The following is a 20,729-nucleotide window of genomic DNA, read 5'->3' as shown; positions in this document are numbered from 1 at the left end:
AAATTTCAAACAGGAAAAAAATGTATAACCACAAATAAGAGATGGCAGCCTGAGTAAAGTTCTCTTTTTTGTTTTTTCTTTTTTTCTCCCTCCCCACCCCCCCGAGCAAAATTCTATTACTACAAGGTCCAATATTCTGGTCAACCCACACTGCAGAGACACAAGGAAAACCACCATTTTCGTTTCCAAGTTATAGTGACTTAGAAGACAAACTGCCAGGAAAGAAGGATCAGAAAGCCTGGAACAAACACATTAGAAGCCATGAAAACAGAATTAGGGAAATAAATAATGCCATGAAATGCTCCAAAGTCAGAATTGTTGGGATTCCTGAGCAGGTGGACAGAGAGAGGACTAGAAGATATGGTTGAGCAAATCCTAGCTGAGAATTTCTCTATTTGGGGAATGGAACAAGTTTTCATATCCTACAGGCAGAGAGGATACCCCCCAGGACAATGAGAGTAGAAAGACCTCCAGGCATAAGATAGTAAAATTTGCAAAGTGTAAATTTGGAGAAAATGTCTTTCTTTTTTCAGTCTCTCAGGAAGATTCATTGTTTATGCACTACACCCAGTGCTCCATGCAATACATGCCCTCCTTAATACCCACATCCAGACTCACCCATCTCACCACCCCCTCCCTTCCAAAACCCTCAGTTTAATTCTCAGAGTCCACCATCTCTCATGCTTCATGCCCCCCTCTGATTTATCCCAATTAACTTTTCCTTGCCTTCTCCTAATGTCCTCCATGTTATTCCTTATGCTCCACAAGTAAGTGAAACCATATGATAATTGACTTTCTCTGCTTGACTTATTTCACCCAAAATAATCTCCTCTAGTCCTGTCCATGTTGGTACAAAAGATGGATATTCATCCTTTCTGATGGAGGCATAATACTCCATTGTATATATGGGCCATATCTTCTTAAACAATTCGTCTATTGAAGGGTATCTTGTCTTTCCACAGTTTGGTGACTGTGGCCATGACTGCTATGAACATTGGGGTACATATGGTCCTTCTTTTCACTACATCAGTACCTTTGGGATAAATACCCAGTAGTGTAATTGCAGGGTCATAGGGAAGCTCTATTTTTAATTTCTTAAAGAATCTCCACACTGTTTTCCAAAATGTCTGTACCAACTTGCATTCTTACCAACAGTGTAAGAGGGTTCCCTTTTCTCCACATCCTCTCCAACACTTTTTGTTTCCTGTCTTGTTAATTTTGGCCATTCTAACTGGTGTAAGGTGGTATCTCAATGTAGTTTTGATTTGAATCTTCTTGATGGCTAGTGATGATGAACACTTTTTCATGTGTCTGTTAGCCATTTGTATTTCTTTGGAGAAGTGTCTGTTCATGTCTTCTACCCATTTTTTTTGTCGTGATTATCTGTTTTGTGGGTGTTGGGTTTGAGGAATTCTTTATAGATCTTGGATATTAGCCCTTTGTCTGGAGTGTCATTTGCGAATATCTTCTCCGATTCTGTGGGTTGACTCTTTGTTTTGTTGACTGTTTCCTTTGCTGTTCAGAAGATTTTAATATTGATGAAGTCCCCAAAGTTCATTTTCACATTTGTTTCCTTTGCCTTTGGAGACATGTCTTGAAAGAAGTTGCTGTTGAAATTGTTGTCGAAGAGGCTTATCAAAGGGTCCTGCTGAATAATCTTTTTAATGTACACTTGGATCCTATCAGCTAGGATCTTGTTGAGAATCTTGGCATCTGTATTCATCAGGGATATGGGTCTGAAATTCTCATTTTTGATAGAGTCTTTTTCTGGTTTGGGGGTCAAGGTAATGCTGGCCTCACAGAATGAGTCTGGAAGTTTTCCTTCTGTTTCTATTTTTTGAAACAACTTCAAGAGAATAGGTATTATTTCTTCTTTGAAATAATCAGGTCCTGGACTTTTGTTTTTTTGGAAGGTTTTTGATCACTGCTTCGGTCTCATTGCTAGATATTGGTCTATTCAAGTTGTCAATTACTACCTGTTACAGACTTGAAAGTTAATAGGTTTCCAGCAATGCATCCGTTTCTTCTAGGTTGCATAACTCTTTTGCATACAGCTGTTGATAATAATTTCTGATGTGGGAAATACAAATCAAAACCACAATGAGATATCACCTCACACCAGTCAGAAAGGCTAAAATTAACAAGTCAGGAAATGACAGATGCTGGCGAGGATGCGGAGAAAGGGGAACCCTCCTACACTATTGGTGGGAATGCAAGCTGGTGCAGCCACTCTGGAAAACAGCATGGAGGTTCCTCAAAATGTTGAAAATAGAACTGCCCTATGACCCAGCAATTGCACTACTGGGTATTTACCCTAAAGATACAAACATAGTGATCTGAAGGGGCACGTGCACCCAAATGTTTATAGCAGCAATGTCTACAATAGTCAAACTATGGAAAGAACCTAGATGTCCATCCACAGATGAATGGATAAAGAAGATGTGGTATATATACACAATGGAATACTATGCAGCCATCAAAAGAAATGAAATCTTGCCATTTGCAATGACGTGGATGGAACTAGAGGGTATCATGCTTAGTGAAATAAGTCAATTGGAGAAAGACAATAATCATATGATTTCCCTGATATGAGGAAATGGAGATGCAACATGGGGGGGGGCTAAGGGGGTAGGAAAGAATAAATGAAACAAGATGGGATTGGGAGAGAGACAAAACATAAGTGACTCTTAATCTCACAAAACAAACTGAGGGATGCTGGGGGGAGGGGCATTGGGAGAAGGTGGGTGGGGTTATTTGGGGAGGGTATGTGCTATGATGAGTGCTGTTAAGTGTGTAAACCTGGCGATTCACAGACATGTACCCCTGGGGATAAAAATATATTACAAGTTTATAAAAAATAAAAAAAAAATTTTTCTGATGTTTGTTTCTATTTCCTTGGTGTTAGTCATGATATGTCCCCTTTCATTCAGAATTTTATTAATTTGGGCCCTCTCTTTTCTTTTGGATTAGTTTGTGCAGTGGTTTATTGATCTTATCAATTCTTTCAAAGAACCAACTTCTAGTTTCATTGATGTGTTGTACTATACCTCTAGTTTCTAACTCATTGATCACTGCTCTAATCTTGATTATTTCCCTTCTCTGTGCATGGGGTTGGCTTAATATATTGTTGATTTTCCAGTTCTTTAAGGTGAAAAGAGAGTTGGTGAATTCTGAATTTTTCTTTTTTTTTTTTTTTTGAGGGAGGCTTGGATGGCTGTGAATTTCCCCCTTAGGACCGCCTTTGTTATATTTCATAGATTTTGGACGGATGTGTCCTCATTCTCATTGGTTTCCATGAGTTGTTTAAGTTCTTCTTTGATTTCCTGGTTGACCCAAACATTCTTGAGCAGAATGATCTTTAGCTTCCAAGTGTTTGAATTCCTTCCAAACTTCTTCTTGTGGTTGAGTTCCAGTTTCAAAGCATCATGGTGTGAGAATATGCAGGGAATAATCTCAGTCTTTTGGTATCAGATGACCCCTGATTTGAAACCCAGTATGTGGTCTATTCTGGAGAAATGCACTCGAGAAGAATGAGTATTCTGCTGTTTTAGGGTGGAATGTTCTGTATATATCTATGAGGTCCATCTGGTCCAATGTGTCATTCAAAGCTCTTCTTTGTTGATTTTCTGCTTAGATGATATATCTATTGCTGAAAGTTGCAAGTGAAAATCCCCTACAATTAATGTATTTTTATCAGTATGTCTCTTTATTTTGATTAACAGTTGGCTTATGTAGTTGGCTCGTCCCATCTTGGGGGCATAGATATTTACTATTGTTATATCTTCTATCTAACAATTTATCCATCCCACCTGCCTTATATAGACCCAGCTGAGGGTTCACACAGAAAGTGAATGGGTCCTAGGTACACCAACGCTGCCATGACCATCCATTCCCCTCCTCTACCATTGCATCTTGGATGAATTTTCTGCAATGTCAGCCTTGGAGAGAAAAAAGCCATGTCAAGAAAACAAAGCAAAGCAACTACTCCAAAGACACTAGTGCTTAGGCAATTTTATGGTCGTCAATGTAATACTTCTAGAGTTCTGATTAGCCTTTGTCTTGATTATGCCATGAGGTAGTGTTGTACTTTACTAAAATGTTGAAATCAGAAAATATACATTGGAAAAAAATACATATTTAGGAAGTAAATATGTATATATATATATACATATTTACTTAGTTGTATATATATATATATATATATATACATATTTACTTAGTTGACTCCTGATTAATACAGTTGTGGTGGGCAACACAGACAAACTAAGACGTATATATATAGATAGATAGATCGATAGATAGATCTATCTATCTATCGATCTATCTATCTATATATATACTAGAGTATTAGTTGACTCCTGAGTTAATACTGTTGTGGTGGACAAAATAATGGCCCCTCCCTAGCAGGTCCTTTCTAATCCCTGCAATTGTGAATATGTTACATCACAGAGCAAAAGGGACTTTGCCAATGTGCTTATGTTAAGGACCAGGAGATGGGGACTTTATTTTTGATTGTCCAGGTGATCCCATGGAATTACACGGGGGCCTTAATATTGGAACAGGGAGAAAAGGAGGTCAGAATGATGCTATGTGAAAGAAATCTACCTGCTGTTTCAAGTGCTGAAGACAGAGGGAAGTGTCCAATAGCCAAGGAATATGAGGAACCTAAAAAAGCTGGAAAAGTCAAAGAAACAGATTGTCCCCTGGAGCTTCCAGAAGAACGGCAGCCTTATTGACACCTTGATTTTTGTCCAGGGAGATCCTGGTTGGACTCCTATCCCATAGAACTGTGAGATAATAAAGTGTGTCCTTTGAAGCCACTGTGTTTGTGGTGACCTGTCAAGGCAGCAGTAGAAACCTATACACCTATCTCTCTCACTCACTTCAACAGTGATAAGATCGGTGGGAGACAATAAACCCTGGATAAACTCTGTAGTTTGTACTCAGGTCAAGAGCTAGCTTTACATGTTTCAGTGTTACATTAGGTCCATGCCATCCTTTTCCTTCTCATTCTCTTCTGTAGGATGTGTACCCCATCCTCTGCACAGAGCTCAGCATAGTCCCTGTGTGAATTATGCAACTTGGAAGACATTGGTGGTCCCGCAGATGGATTTTTTTAAGCAATGGGCTCTCTTTCTGTCCCATAGAGGGAAATAACATAACTTACAAAAAATTAAATATTGGTCAATCCTTTTCTCAAAGGTATATATTTTTTGAAAAAAGTTTTGTTGAAGCACAGAGCTATTTTCAATGGTTCATAAAGAGAAGATATGAGATTTATGAGATCACATGCTGTTACTTTCATAAATGTTTTGTATTCATAAGATGCGGTATCTAGAACTTCCATTGATTACTGATTATCTTCTCAATGCACCAGTCCTGGCAGCATAAAGATGAAGGCAGAATCACAGGGATGCTAGAACAAGCACATAGCAAGAGAGTCTCACATTTTGCTACTTTATCCATGTAACTAGTTTGGGGACTTCTCATGCATTCTGCTGATTCTGCCAGCAAACTCCTCTGTATTGACAGCCATAGGAACTAGTGGAAATATTTAACCAAGTGTGAAAGCAAACACTGAGGCCACTCCATCTACCAGGAAAGTGAGGTATGTCTCCACTTCAGACATAAGTTTGTTGATGGATTCTTTTTGCTGGTGGTAGTGATGGTGGTGACAGTGGTGGTTTTCTTTTTCTTCTTGGTATTTGTTTTGATTTTAAAACTGTTTCTAGGAAGCAATTGTGGAGTAGTAGCTTTCTTTAGCTCTGGAAGGCAAAGGAACATAACTGAGGACACTTCCTAAGGAATATTTTAAGATCTCCATGTCAACATTTATGAAATGACCTATATACTTTCCTGTTAAAATTTCTTCTTTTAAAGCAACTTTACGGAGCTTTAAAGCCTTTGCCTTCAGCTCAGGTCATGATCCCAGGGTCCTGGGATCGAGCCCAGTTTTCTGCTCTCTGCTCCGGGGGGAGCCTGCTTCTATCTCTCTCTGTCTGCCTCTCTGCCAGCTTGTGATCCCTGTTAAATAGATAAATAAAATCTTCTAAAAAAACTTTATTTATATATTTAATTCAAAGTTATATAAGCACATTTAAAAAATTTATTTATTTTAATTTAATTTAATTTTTTAAATTCATTTTCAGCATTACAGTATTCATTATTTTTTCACCACACCCAATGCTCCATGCAATCTGTGCCCTCTATAATACCCACCACCTGGTACCCCCACCACCACTTCAAACCCCTCAGATTGTTTTTCAGAGTCCATAGTCTCTCATGATTCACCTCCCCATCCAATTTCCCCCAACTCCCTTCTCCTCTCTTTCTCCCCATGTCCTTCATACTATTTGTTATGCTCCACAAATAACTGAAACTATATGACAATTGACTCCTCTACTTGACTTATTTCACTCAGCATAATCTCTTTCAGTCCCATCCATGTTGCTACAAAAGTTGGGTATTCATCCTTTCTGATGGAGGCATAATACTCCATAATGTATATGGACCACATCTTCCTTATCCATTCGTCCGTTGAAGGGCATCTTGGTTCTTTCCACAGTTTGGCGACAGTGGCCATTGCTGCTATAAACATTGGGGTACAGATGGCCCTTCTTTTCACTCAATCTGTATCTTTGGGGTAAATACCCAGTAGTGCAATGGCAGGGTCATAGAGAAGCTCTATTTTTAATTTCTTGAGGAATCTCAACACTGTTCTCCAAAGAGGCTGCACCAACTTGCATTCCCACCAACAGTGGAAGAGGGTTTCCTTTCTCCACATCCCCTCCAACACAAGTTGTTTCCTGTCTTGCTAATTTTGGCCATTCTAACTGGTGTAAGGTGATATCTCAATGTGGTTTTAATTTGAATCTCCCTGAGGGCTAGTGATGATGAACATTTTTTATGTGTCTGATAGCCATTTGTATACTTTATCCAGCAAGACTGACAGTCAGATTGGATGGAGAGATAAAGAGTTTCCAAGACTGGCAAGGCTTAAAAGAATATGCAACCACCAAGCTGATACTGAAGGAAATATTAAGGGGGGTTCTGTAAAAGAGGAAAAATCCTAAGAATAGTATTGAACAGAAATATAGAGAAAATCTACAGAAAGAAAGACTTCAAAGGTAACACGATGTCAATAAAAACGTATCTATCAATAATCATTCTCAATGTGAATGGCCCAAATGTGCCCATAAAATGGCACAGAGTTGCAGATTGGATAAAACGACAGGACCCATCCATATGTTGTCTATAAGAGAGCCACTTTGAACCTAAAGATACACCCAGACTGAAAGTGAAGGGATGGAGATGCATCTTTCATGCCAATGCACCTCAAAAGAAGGCTGGGGTAGTGATTCTCATATCAGATAAATTAGATTTTAAACTAAAGACTGTAGTCAGAGATACAGAAGGACACTACATAATCCTTAAAGGGACTATCCACCAAGATGATATAACAATTGTAAATATCTATGCCCCCAATATGGGAGCAGCCAATTACATAAGAAAACTGTTAATCAAGATAAAGAGTCATATTGATATGAATACATTAATAGTAGGAGATCTTACCACACCTCTCTCAGAAATAGACAGATCATCGAAGCAGAAAATCAATAAAGAAACAAGAGCATTGAATGACACATTGGATCAGATGGGCCTCATAGATATATACAGAACATTCCACCCTAAAACAACAGAATACTCATTCTTCTCAAGTGCACATGAAACCTTCTCCAGAATAGACCACACCCTGGGTCACAAATCAGGACTCAACCGATACCAAAAGACTGAGATGATTCCCTGCATATTCTCAGATCACAATGCTTTGAAACTGGAGCTCAATCACAAGGAAAAGTTCCGAAGGAACTCAAACACCTGGAAGCTAAAGGCCACCTTGCTTAAGAATGCTTGGATCAACCAGGAGATCAAAGAAGAACTGAAACAATCCATGGAAACCAATGAGAATGAAGACACTTCGATCCAAAACCTATGGGATACAGCAAAGGCGGTCCTAAGGGGGAAATACATAGTCATCCAAGCCTCCCTCAAAAAACTGAAAAATCCAGAATACACCAGCTGTCTCTACACCTTAAAGAAGTGGAGAATCAACAACAAATCAAACCAACTCCACACATAAGAAGGGAAATCATCAAGATTAGAGCTGAGATCAATGAGGTAGAAACCAGAGATACAGTAGAATGTATCAATAAAACTAGAAGTTGATTTTTTGAAAGAATCAATAAGATCGATAAACCATTGGCCACACTAATCCAAAAGAAAAGAGAGAAAGCCCAAATTCATAAAATTATGAATGAAATGGGAGAGATCATAACTAACACCAAGGAAGTAGAAACAATCATCAGAAGTTATTATCAACAGTTATATGCCAATAAGCTAAGCAACCTAGATGAAATGGATGCATTCCTGGAAAACTATAAACTCCCAAATTTGAACCAGAAAGAAATTGACAACCTGAATAGACCGATATCTAGTTAGGAGACGGAAGCAGTGATCAAAAACCTCCCCCCCCCAAAAGAGCCTGGACCTGATGGATTCCTGGGGAATTCTACCAAACTTTCAGAGGAAATACACCTATTCACCTGAGGCTTTTATTTCTTTCTCTTACCTAATTGCTCTAGCTAGGACTTCCACTACTATACTGAATAGAGATGGGGAGAGGGTCCTTCCTTGTTATGTTCCTGTTCTTGGAAGAAATGCTTTCAATTTTTCTTCATTGAGTAGGATGTTTGCTGTGGGGTTGCTGTAGGTGGCCTTTATTAGGTAGAAGTATGCTCCTTCTATAGCCAATGTGTTAAGAGTTTTTATCATAAAAGAATGGTATATTTTGATAGGAGGAGTCAAGATGGCGGAGAAGTAGCAGGCTGAGACTACTTCAGCTAGCAGGAGATCAGCTAGATAGCTTATCTAAAGTTTGCAAACACCTGCAAGTCCATCGGCAGATCGAAGAGAAGAAGAACAGCAATTCTAGAAACAGAAAAACAACCACTTTCTGAAAGGTAGGACTGGCGGAGAAGTGAATCCAAAGTGACAGGAAGATAGACCCTGGGGGGAGGGGCCGGCTCCCAGCAAGCGGCGGAGCAACAGAGCACAAAATCAGGACTTTTAAAGTCTGTTCCGCTGAGGGACATCACGCCAGAGGTTAAACCGGGGCGAAGCCCACGCGGGGTCAGCGTGGCCTCAGGTCCCCAGGGTCACAGAAGGATTGGGGGTGTCTGAGTGTCGCAGAGCTTGCGGATATTGGAACGGGGAAGCTGGCTACAGAGACAGAGCCGACAGTGAGATCCTAGCTTGGGTTTACCTTGAACCGGTCGCAGCCTTGGTGAGCTTGGAGCGCGGCCAGAGGTCAGGCAGACTGGAGTTACTGGGCGCTATTCTCTGAGGGCACACTGAGGACTGGGGCCCCGGGCTCTTGGCTCCTCCGGGCTGGAGACCAGGAGGCCACTATTTGTATTACCTGTCCTCCGGAACTCTAAAGAAAGCGCTCAGGGAACAAAGCTCCTGAAAGCAAACCCTAGCGGATTACTCAGCCCGGCCCCACTCGTAAGGGCGGTGCAATTCCGCCTGGGGCAAAGACACTTAAGAATCACTACAACAGGTCCCTCCCCCAGAAGATCAACAAGAAATCCAGCCAAAACCAAGTTCACCTACCAAGGAGTGCAGTTTCAATAACAAGGAGAGCAGCAGAATTCCAGAGGAGGAGAAAGCAAAGCACGGAACTCATGGCTTTCTCCCTATGATTCTTTAGTATTGAAGTTAATTCAATTTTTTAAAATTCATTTTCATATTTTTTCTCTTCTCCTGCAAATTTTTTTAATTTTTACCCTTTTATTTTTAAAGTTTTTTAACTAGTTTATTTAATATATATATATATATATATATATATTTCATTTTTATACTTTTATTTTTTCGATTTCTTTTTTAAATTCTTTTCTTTTCTTTTCTTTTCTTTCTTTCTTTCTTTCTGAACCTCTTTTTATCCCCTTTCTCCGCCCTCACGATTTGGGATCTCTTCTGACTTGGTTAAAGCATATTTTCCTGGGGTTGTTGCCACCCTTTTAGTATTTTACTTGCTCCTTCATATACTCTTATCCGGACAAAATGACAAGGCGGAAAAATTCACCACAGAAAAAAGACCAAGAGGCAGTACTGAAGGCTAGGGACCTAATCAATACAGATATTGGTAATATGTCAGATCTAGAGTTCAGAATGACAATTCTCAAGGTTCTAGCCGGGCTCGAAAAAGGCATGGAAGATATTAGAGAAACCATCTTGGGAGATATAAAAGCCCTTTCTGGAGAAATAAAAGAACTAAAATCGAACCAAGTTGAAATCAAAAAAGCTATTAATGAGGTACAATCAAAAATGGAGGCTCTAACTGCTAGGATAAATGATACAGAAGAAAGAATTAGCGATATAGAAGACCAAATGACAGAGAATAAAGGAGCTGAGCAAAAGAGGGACAAACAGCTACTGGACCATGAGGAAAGAATTCGAGAGATAAGTGACACCATAAGACGAAACAAAATTAGAATAATTGGGATTCCAGAAGAAGAAGAAAGAGAGAGGGGAGCAGAAGAAGAGAGGGGAGCAGAGAGAATTATTAGGGAGAATTTTCCCAATATGGAAGGGAACAAGCATCAAAATTCAGGAGGTTCAGAGAACGCCCCTCAAAATCAATCAGAATAGGCACACACCCCGTCATCTAATAGTAAAATTTACAAGTCTTAGAGACAAAAAGAAAATCCTGAAAGCCGCCGGGGAAAAGAAGTCTGTAACATACAATGGTAAAAATATTAGATTGGCAGCTGACTTATCCACAGAGACCTGGCAGACCAGAAAGAGCTGGCATGATATATTCAGAGCACTTAACGAGAAAAACATGCAGCCCAGAATACTATATCCAGCTAGGCTATCATTGAAAATAGAAGGAGAGATTAAAAGCTTCCAGAACAAACAAAAATGGAAAGAATTTGCAAACACCAAACCAACTCTACAGGAAATATTGAAAGGGGTCCTCTAAGCAAAGAGAGAGCCTACAAGTCATAGATCAGAAAGGAACAGAGACAATATACAGTAACAGGCACCTTACAGGCAATACAATGGCACTAAATTCATATCTCTCAATAGTTACCCTGAATGTTAATGGGCTAAATGCCCCAGTCAAAAGACTCAGGGTGTCAGAATGGATAAAAAAACAAAACCCATCTATATGTTGCCTCCAAGAAACTCATTTTAAGACCGAAGACACCTCCAGATTTAAAGTGAGGGGGTGGAAAAGAATTTACCATGCTGATGGACATCAGAAGAAAGCAGGAGTGGCAATCCTTATATCAGATCAATTAGATTTTAAGCCAAAGACTATAATAAGAGATGAGGAAGGACACTATATCATACTCAAAGGGTGTGTCCAACAAGAAGATCTAACAATTTTAAATATCTATGCCCCCAACGTGGGAGAAGCCAACTATATAAACCAATTAATAACAAAATCAAAGAAACACATCAACAATAATACAATAATAGGAGGGGACTTTAACACTCCCCTCACTGAAATGGACAGATCATCCAAGCAAAAGATCAGCAAGGAAATAAAGGCCTTAAATGACACACTGGACCAGATGGACCTCACAGATATATTCAGAACATTTCATCCCAAAGCAACAGAATACACATTCTTCTCTAGTGCACATGGAACATTCTCCAGAATAGATCACATCCTCGGTCCTAAATCAGGACTCAACCGGTATCAAAAGATTGGGATCATTCCCTGCATATTTTCAGACCACAATGCTCTGAAGCTAGAACTCAACCACAAAAGGAAGTTTGAAAAGAACCAAAATACATGGAGACTAAACAGCATCCTTCTAAAGAATGAATGGGTCAACCAGGAAATTAAAGAAGAATGGAAAAAAATCATGGAAACAAATGATAATGGAAATACAACTGTTCAAAATTGTGGGACACAACAAAGGCAGTCCTGAGAGGAAAATATATAGTGGTACAAGCCTTTGTCAAGAAACAAGAAAGGTCTCAGGTACACAACCTAACCCTACACCTAAAGGAGCTGGAGAAAGAACAAGAAAGAAACCCTAAGCCCAGCAGGAGAAGAGAAATCATAAAGATCAGAGCAGAAATCAATGAAATAGAAACCAAAAAAACAATAGAACAAATCAATGAAACTAGGAGCTGGTTCTTTGAAAGAATTAATAAAATTGATAAACCCCTGGCCCGACTTATCAAAAAGAAAAGAGAAAGGACCCAAATAAATAAAATCATGAATGAAAGAGGAGAGATCACAACTAACACCAAAGAAATACAAACTATTATAAGAACATACTATGAGCAACTCTACGCCAACAAATTTGACAATCTGGAAGAAATGGATGCATTCCTAGAAACATATAAACTACCACCACTGAACCAGGAAGAAATAGAAAGCCTGAACAGACCCATAACCAGTAAGGAGATTGAAACAGTCATCAAAAATCTCGAAACAAACAAAAGCCCAGGGCCAGAGGGCTTCCCGGGGGAATTCTACCAAACATTTAAAGAAGAACTAATTCCTATTCTCCTGAGACTGTTCCAAAAAATAGAAATGGAAGGAAAACTTCCAAACTCATTTTATGAGGCCAGCATCAATTGATCCCAAAACCAGACAAGGATCCCACCAAAAAAGAGAGCTATAGACCAATATCCTTGATGAACACAGATGCAAAAATACTCAACAAAACACTAGCCAATAGGATTCAACAGTACATTAAAAAGATTATTCACCACGACCAAGTGGGATTTATTCCAGGGCTGCAAGGTTGGTTCAACATCTGCAAATCAGTCATTGTGATACAACACATCAATAAAAGAAAGAACAAGAACCATATGATACTCTCAATAGATGCTGAAAAAGCATTTGACAAAGTACAGCATCCCTTCCTGATCAAAACTCTTCAAAGTGTAGGGATAGAGGGCACATACCTCAATATCATCAAAGCCATCTATGAAAAACCCACCGCAAATATCATTCTCAATGGAGAAAAACTGAAAGCTTTTCCGCTAAGGTCAGGAACACGTCAGGGATGTCCATTATCACCACTGCTATTCAACATAGTACTAGAGGTCCTAGCCTCAGCAATCAGACAACAAAAGGAAATTAAAGGCATCCAAATCGGCAAAGAAGAAGTCAAATTATCACTCTTCGCAGATGATATGATACTGTATGTGCAAAACCCAAAAGACTCCACTCCAAAACTGCTAGAACTTATACAGGAATTCAGTAAAGTGTCAGGATATAAAATCAATGCACGTAATCAGTTGCATTTCTCTACACCAACAGCAAGACAGAAGAAAGGGAAATTAAGGAGTCAATCCCATTTACAATTGCACCCAAAACCACAAGATACCTAGGAATAAACCTAACCAAAGAGACACCGAATCTATACTCAGAAAACTATAAAGTACTCATGAAAGAAATTGAGGAAGACACAAAGAAATGGGAAAATGTTCCATGCTCCTGGATTGGAAGAATAAATATTGTGAAAATGTCTATGCTACCTAAAGCAATCTACACATTTAATGTAATTCCTATCAAAGTACCATCCATCTTTTTCAAATAAATGGAACAAATAATTCTAAAATTTATATGGAACCAGAAAAGACCTTGAATAATCAAAGGGATATTGAAAAAGAAAGCCAACGTTGGTGGCATCACAATTCCGGACTTCAAGCTCTATTACAAAGCTGTCGTCATTAAGACAGCATGCTACTGGCACAAAAACAGACACATAGATCACTGGAACAGAATAGAGAGCCCAGAAATAGACCCTCAACTCTATGGTCAACTAATCTTTGACAAAGCAGGAAAGAATGTCCAATGGAAAAAAGACAGCCTCTTCAATAAATGGTGCTGGGAAAATTGGACAGCCACATGCAGAAAATGAAATTGGACCATTTCCTTACACCACACACAAAAATAGACTCAAAATGGATGAAGGACCTCAATGTGCGAAAGGAATCCATCAAAATCCTTGAGGAGAACACAGGCAGCAACCTCTTCGAACTCAGCCGCAGCAACATCTTCCTAGGAACAACGCCAAAGGCAAGGGAAGCAAGGGCAAAAATGAACTATTGGGATTTCATCAAGCTCAAAAGCTTTTGCACAGCAAAGGAAACAGTTAACAAAATCAAAAGACAACTGACAGAATGGGAGAAGATATTTGCAAACGACATATCAGATAAAGGGCTAGTGTCCAGAATCTATAAAGAACTTAGCAAACTCAACACCCAAAGAACAAATAATCCAATCAAGAAATGGGCAGAGGACATGAACAGACATTTCTGCAAAGAAGACATCCAGATGGCCAACAGACCCATGGAAAAGTGCTCCATATAACTCGGCATCAGGGAAATACAAATCAAAACCACAATGAGATATCACCTCACACCAGTCAGAATGGCTAAAATCAACAAGTCAGGAAATGACAGAGGCTGGCGAGGATGCGGAGAAAGGGGAACCCTCCTACACTGTTGGTGGTAATGCAAGCTGGTACAACCACTCTGGAAAACAGCATGGAGGTTCCTCAAAATGTTGAAAATAGAACTGCCCTATGACCCAGCAATTGCCCTACTGGGTATTTACCCTAAAGATACAAACATAGTGATCTGAAGGGGCACGTGCACCCAATTGTTTATAGCAGCAATGTCTACAATAGTCAAACTATGGAAAGAACCTAGATGTCCATCCATAGATGAATGGATAAAGAAGATGTGGTATATATACACAATGGAATACTATGCAGCCATCAAAAGAAATGAAGTCTTGCGATTTGCCACAACGTGGATGGAACTAGAGCGTATCATACTTAGTGAAATAAGTCAAGCAGAGAAAAACAACAGTCATATGATCTCCCTGATATGAGGAAGTGGTGATGCAACTTGGGGTCTTAAGTGGGTAGCAGAAGAATCAATGAAACAAGATGGGATTGGGAGGGAGACAAACCATAAGTGACTCTTAATTTCACAAAACAAACTGAGGGTTGCTGGGGGGAGGGGGTTTTGGAGAAGGGTGGTTGGGTTATGGACATTGGGGAGGGTATGTGCTTTGGTGAGTGCTGTGAAGTGTGTAAACCTGGCGATTCACAGACCTGTACCCCTGGGGATAAAAATATATTATATGTTTATAAAAAATTAAAAATTAAAAAAGAAGAATGGTATATTTTGTCTAATTTCCTTGGGCAACTTTTGAGATGATCGTGTGATTTTTATCTTTCCTTTTCTTGGCGTATTGAATTACACTTATTGATCTTTGTAGGTTCAACTACCCTTGCATCCCACAGATAAATCCCATTTAGCTATGGTGCCTAATTTGTTTAATGTGTGAACTCAGTTTGATAACTGAGAATTTTCCCATCTGTATTCATCAAGGATACTGGTTTATTGCTTTTTTCTTGTGGTGGTGTCCTTATCTGGTTTGCTATCAAAATGATACTCCCTTTGTAGAATCAATTCAAAATTGTTGCCTCTTCCTTAACATTCTGGAATAATGAGGAGTATTGGTGTTAGTTTTCCACTGCATATTCATAGAATTCACTAGTGAAGCCATTTGACCACGAAGTGTTCTTTTGGGAGTTTTTTGATTGCTTGCTCTATGTTTTGAGTTACAGGTTATAAGTGTTAGGCCCCCCTTGAGCTTCACTGGACCCAAACCTTGTGCAGAATTCATGGCCACCAGGACAAACCCCTGACTTTTCCTCATTCTTGGGATCTTTCATTCAGGTTAGACAGAGGCTCTGTGGGCAGAGTGGAGTCTCTCCTGGCCCAGGGGAATGGATAAAAGGAACAGTGATGGGGCAGGGCCAAGAAGAGGGAGGTTGAGAAGGCTCTTCACTGCAGATGCTGACTTTGGAATGAGTCCTCCACAGCAGGATCACACAGCAAGCCATAGGGGTTGCTCAGCATGTGGAATTGTTCCAGGCCCAGTGTTTTCATGTGCAACAACTCCTCCAGCCCCAACTAGGTTGATGACCCCTCAAAGTTAGGACCCCAGCTAGGTTGATGACCCCTCAAAGCCAGGCACTCCAGCCAGAGCTGCCACAATCTCCTTACAATAAGCTGGGGGGGACCCTCCTGGGAGGATGATGTTGGGCCCTGAGCCATGGCAGGAACAGAGGGTCAATTTCTAGTGGTTGAGGGCATGGGGGTCCTGTAGGCCACTAATTGGCCCCTTGTTTACTAAAAATAGAGACCCCTCAGAAAATCTGGGAGATCCAATATCAGGCTGATTGATGGACTTCCAAGCTAAACTGTTCTTGCTGCTGAGACAGAGTGTGTGCATGCCAGGGGACAAACAAGTCCAAGCAGCAGTCATCAAAGAGCATGCTGTGAGGAAACAGGTTCCCCAGGCTGAAGTCCTTCACTGGCTGATGGTAAAATTCTTGCTCATGTCCATTGAGCTGGGTGGGTATAGTGTCCCACAGTATGGTGGGCTACCCAGGGGCTGCCCACCTGAAGGTTGCTTTGAACAGGCCGGAGAGGATATCACAGGATGTTATAGAGACTTTGGGGTAGGTGGCTGGGTGGGAAGAACCAAATTTGGGGGGCTGTATGGGTATGGAGGCAGCCTCTGGATAGTGGACAGTTTGCTGGTATTCAGGGGGACACCCTGAGTGAGCAGGACAAGGCAGGTGACATTGTTGTCACAAAATTTCTGGGCAGTTGCTCTTGGGTGTCAGCTGAGCCCTTGGGCAAGCTCAGGAGGCTGAGAGGAACATGGTGGTGGCAGGAAGGGATTCCAGGGGAAGAATCTGGTTAAGGGGGGTACCCAGCACAGGAGATGAAGCAGAGGGGGAGGAATTGGAGGATGAGAGAGCCAGAGCACTGAGTGAAGGGTGACCCAGGGAGGAGGATGACAGTGAGGGGTGGATATCAGAGTCTTAAATATGGGGGTGGGGACTGCTCTAGGAAGCCCAGGGGTTGGGACTGCCCAGAGAAGACCACAGAATGGGTAGCTGAGCAGGGAGTAAAGTCCTGTCTCATCATAGCTAAGCTTGGTCCGGGCACTGGCTCCCACTGATCCTGATGTGGCTCATGCCATGTCTTAATTTGGAGGTACGAATGCCCTCACTCAGGTCTCCTCAGGGCCCTGGGAGGTGGGAAATACCAGGGGAAAGTGCAGGGTGGTGAGATCAGGTAGGAAGCTTCCTGTGTTCATGGCTGGAGGAAGGACAGGCACACTGGCAGGCTGCTCAGGGAGCACATTTTACTCTGATTAACATCAGAAAGGTGTTCATTGCAGGGAGTTTACAGGACTAAGATCAGGAAGAACATCAGGACAGCTTCCAAGCATGGCATGGCTTCAACAAATCTTTGTCCTTTAACAAGTTCTCTTCAATAACAGGGACTTTGGAGTGCACATTGCCATTCAGAAAAGCTCCATGGTGGCTGTGCAGGATGTTAGGAGGGGTGGGGCCTGGATAAGTGTCCTGAGGGCTGGGGTTCCTCACACTGGTGTGAAAGCAGAGCCAGTACTTGTCCTATTTAGTCAGATGGTAGTAAAAAGACCTGCCCCTTCTCAGCAGGGACGTTGTTCCAGGGCACATCCTCCACCAGCTGGGCTCTGGGGGAAGAGACAAATAGGCAGGACCACAGGGAGAGCTGTCTTTCTGGCAGGGATAACAGTGGAGAGGGGACGCCATTTTTCTGGAATCTCACTGTAACTGTTCCAAAGCTCCTGGTGCCCAGTTCTCCACAATGAATACAGAGGCAAGTGGAGGGGGCTCTTGGAACTCAGCCAGGTCAGAGCTTATCTGGTTATCAGTGGGCAGAGAATGGCCATAAGGAGAGCTCCTTGTGTATGCCAGTCGCAATGTGGGGGCCTGTAGGCCCCATGTGTTCCTCAACCCCAGGCTCTCTGGTATCTGCGCCTCCCCTACAAGCCTGTCTTCCTGACCTTCAGTCTCCACCTGTGCCTCTCAGATGACTAGACTGGTCTGTTCAGGTTGTCTACATCTTCCTAAGTCAGTCTTGGTCAGTTGTGTGTTTCTAGGAATGGACCCATTTCCTTTAGATATATAATTTGTTGGTATGCAATTATTCATAGTCTTTCATGTTTCTGCATATTCCTGTCCTACCCGTTGTAACAACCCTCTTTTATTTCTTCTTTTTCTATTATATTAGTCACCGTACAGTACTATGACTCTTTTTTTCTTAGACTAGCTAACTTTTTGCCAGTTTGTGTTCATCATCTTCTAGAACCAGCTTTTAGTTTCATTGATCCTTTTGATTGTTTTTCTGGCCTCTATTTCATTTAATTCTGCTCTGATTTTTTATTATCTCTTTCCTTTTGTTAACTTTGGGCTTAATTTGTCCCTCTTTTTCTAGTTCACTGAAGTGTAAAGGCAGATTGACATCTTTATAATTTTTTGTTGCTCTAAACTTCCTCTCAGAACTGCTTTTACAGCAACCCACAAAATTTGATATATTGTATTTTCATTTTCTCTTGTTTGAGACCATTATTTTATTTCCCTTTTGATTTCCTCTTTGACCTATTGATTGTGTTACCAAACTCGGACTAGTTGAGCACCCAATGCCCAGTAAGCCAATGTCTGAGACATGGGTTTTGAGGCAAAGAAAGCTTCCTTATCACAAGGAAAGTCTAGTGAGAAGGCTGGCTTTCATTCCCAAAGCTGCATTGCCCTCTGGAGGAAAAGGGACAGCCACTACTTGTTTGGGGAAGGAGGTGAATGTATGAGAGGAGGATGAGGTGTTTTTGGAAACCTTGAGAGGGTGGGCCTTGAAAGAATCTGGAGCTCTATATTCGTCTGGAAAATAAGGCACCCCATTAGGGACATGGAATGATCAGGTATGTCAGATAGTTTTGAGACAAATGTTTCTTTCCACTCCCCATTAGGTTTCTATAATCAGTGGGTAAACAGGGAGTAGGGGTAAAAAGCAAAGTAAATGATTGATCATGCATGAGGTTAAGAGATGCAAAAACATCCTTAGTAGGGAATAAAATGTGACGTGCAGCTAAGGTAATATTACAACTAATACAATGTAGTTCTGTATATGCTTTCAAGACTAGTCCAGGAGTCTGGCCTCAGGTGTCTGGCCTCAGTTGTTTAAAATGTTGTCACCTCTTTCCCACATGTTTTTCGGTCTACTCAGTTTCCTCTTGTTCATTTTAACTTTCATACCAATGTAGTCAGAGAAGTTGGCTGATATGATTTCAGTCTTCTTAATTTTTTTAAGATTTCTGTGTTCCATCAGGGGATCTATGCTATCAATGTACACATGAGAAGAATATGCATTCCTCTGCTGCTGAACAGAATGTTCTGTAAATGTTTGTCTATTTTTTCTGAAATGTGGTCACGGTCTGTTTCCTTGCTGATTCTGCATCTGGATGATCCATCCATTGTGGACCGTGGGGTACTGAGGTCCCTATTACTGGATCACTGTGTATTTCTCCCTTATGAGCTGTATTTGTTTAATGTATTTCAATGTTCAGGTGTTGAGGGCACATGTATTTACAACTGTTGTATCTTCTTTTTGGCTTGAAGTCTATCTTGTCTGATGTACATATGGTTGCACCTGCTTTCTTATCGGTGCCATTTGCTTGGGTTATCCACATCCATTCCTACACTATAAACCTACATTTGTCCTTACAGCTAAAATGGGCCTTCTGAAAGCATTACAAACTTGGGTCATGTTTTTAATTTATCAAGGCACTCTGTGTCATTTGATTGGTAAAGTCATCCACTTACGTTTAAGTGATTATTGATGCTATTGTCATTTTATCTTTTCTTTTCTGGTTGTTCTGTATCTTTATTATTTCTTCTTCTTTGTGTTTCTGTCTACTTCTGTCAGTTGCTGGTTTTACATGATGATTCCCTCAGTTTCCCCTTTTTTAAGGTTCTCTCTGCTCTAGATATTGTTTTGTCTTACCCTGAGGTTTGTATAAATTGTCTCATAGATTAAATGGTGCTTTTCCTGCTGTTGGCAACTTTTCTTCATATGCCTACATGGCTGTTCTCATTTTCCTCCTCTCCCTTTGCATTTTTGCTGTCACAAACTCTTTTCCTGCTATAGCTTTGTTACCAACTGTAGTAGCTCTAGTTATTTTTAATAATTTTAACCATTGCTGTTATCATTAAGTGTTTAGTGCCCTATTCTAAAATAAGGTTACAGTTTCTGACTCTGTCTGCCAGCTAACTCAGAGTCTCATCTCATCTCTTCATTACAGTAGTAATTTACCTTCATCTCTTCATTATAGTATTAAAGTTCTGTTCAATATGTCTTGGAGGCAGGACTAGTGGTGGGGAATTCCCTCAAGTGTTCTTTGTCTGGGGAAGTCTTTATTTCTCCTTCATGTCTGAAAGATAAATCCTGGATACAGATTTCTTGTCTGAAAATATTTATTTGTCAATGCTATGAGTATGTCATTCCACTCTCTCCTGGCCTGCAGAATTTCTGCTGAGAAATCTGCTGATGTTCTCTCTTATGGGGGCTCATTTTTAGGTTACTTTCTTCTATCCTTTCAAGTTTCCTTCTTTATCATTGACGTTTGACAGTGTCATTGGAAAGTGTCTTGGAGATGGTATTTTTGTATTGAGATAAAAAGGTTAGCTATTAACTTCACATACGTCTATGTCCACTTCTTTCCCCAGGATTGGGAAGTTCACCACAACACTTTTGTGATAACAACTCTGTCCCTC

General features: G+C 40.6%; 2 pseudogenes across 2 annotated transcripts; both read right to left on the bottom strand.

Moving 5' to 3' along the window:
- Positions 1-16,063: 16,063 nt before the first annotated feature.
- Positions 16,064-17,105, bottom strand: LOC309865160 (CREB-regulated transcription coactivator 2 pseudogene; annotated as a pseudogene). Its single transcript has 2 exons — positions 17,087-17,105; positions 16,064-16,948 (listed from the first exon to the last, which is right to left on the bottom strand). The product of its transcript is annotated as a CREB-regulated transcription coactivator 2 pseudogene (transcript).
- Positions 17,106-17,140: 35 nt separating this feature from the next.
- On the bottom strand, positions 17,141-20,274 carry LOC309865159 (CREB-regulated transcription coactivator 2 pseudogene; annotated as a pseudogene). The gene is made up of 2 exons: positions 20,269-20,274; positions 17,141-17,891 (listed from the first exon to the last, which is right to left on the bottom strand). The product of its transcript is annotated as a CREB-regulated transcription coactivator 2 pseudogene (transcript).
- Positions 20,275-20,729: the final 455 nt, after the last annotated feature.

Source organism: Mustela nivalis (genome assembly GCF_964662115.1).
Source record: "Mustela nivalis genome assembly, chromosome: 5".
Classification (NCBI taxonomy): Eukaryota; Metazoa; Chordata; class Mammalia; order Carnivora; family Mustelidae; genus Mustela; species Mustela nivalis.
This window is presented reverse-complemented; position numbering and strand designations above follow the sequence as displayed.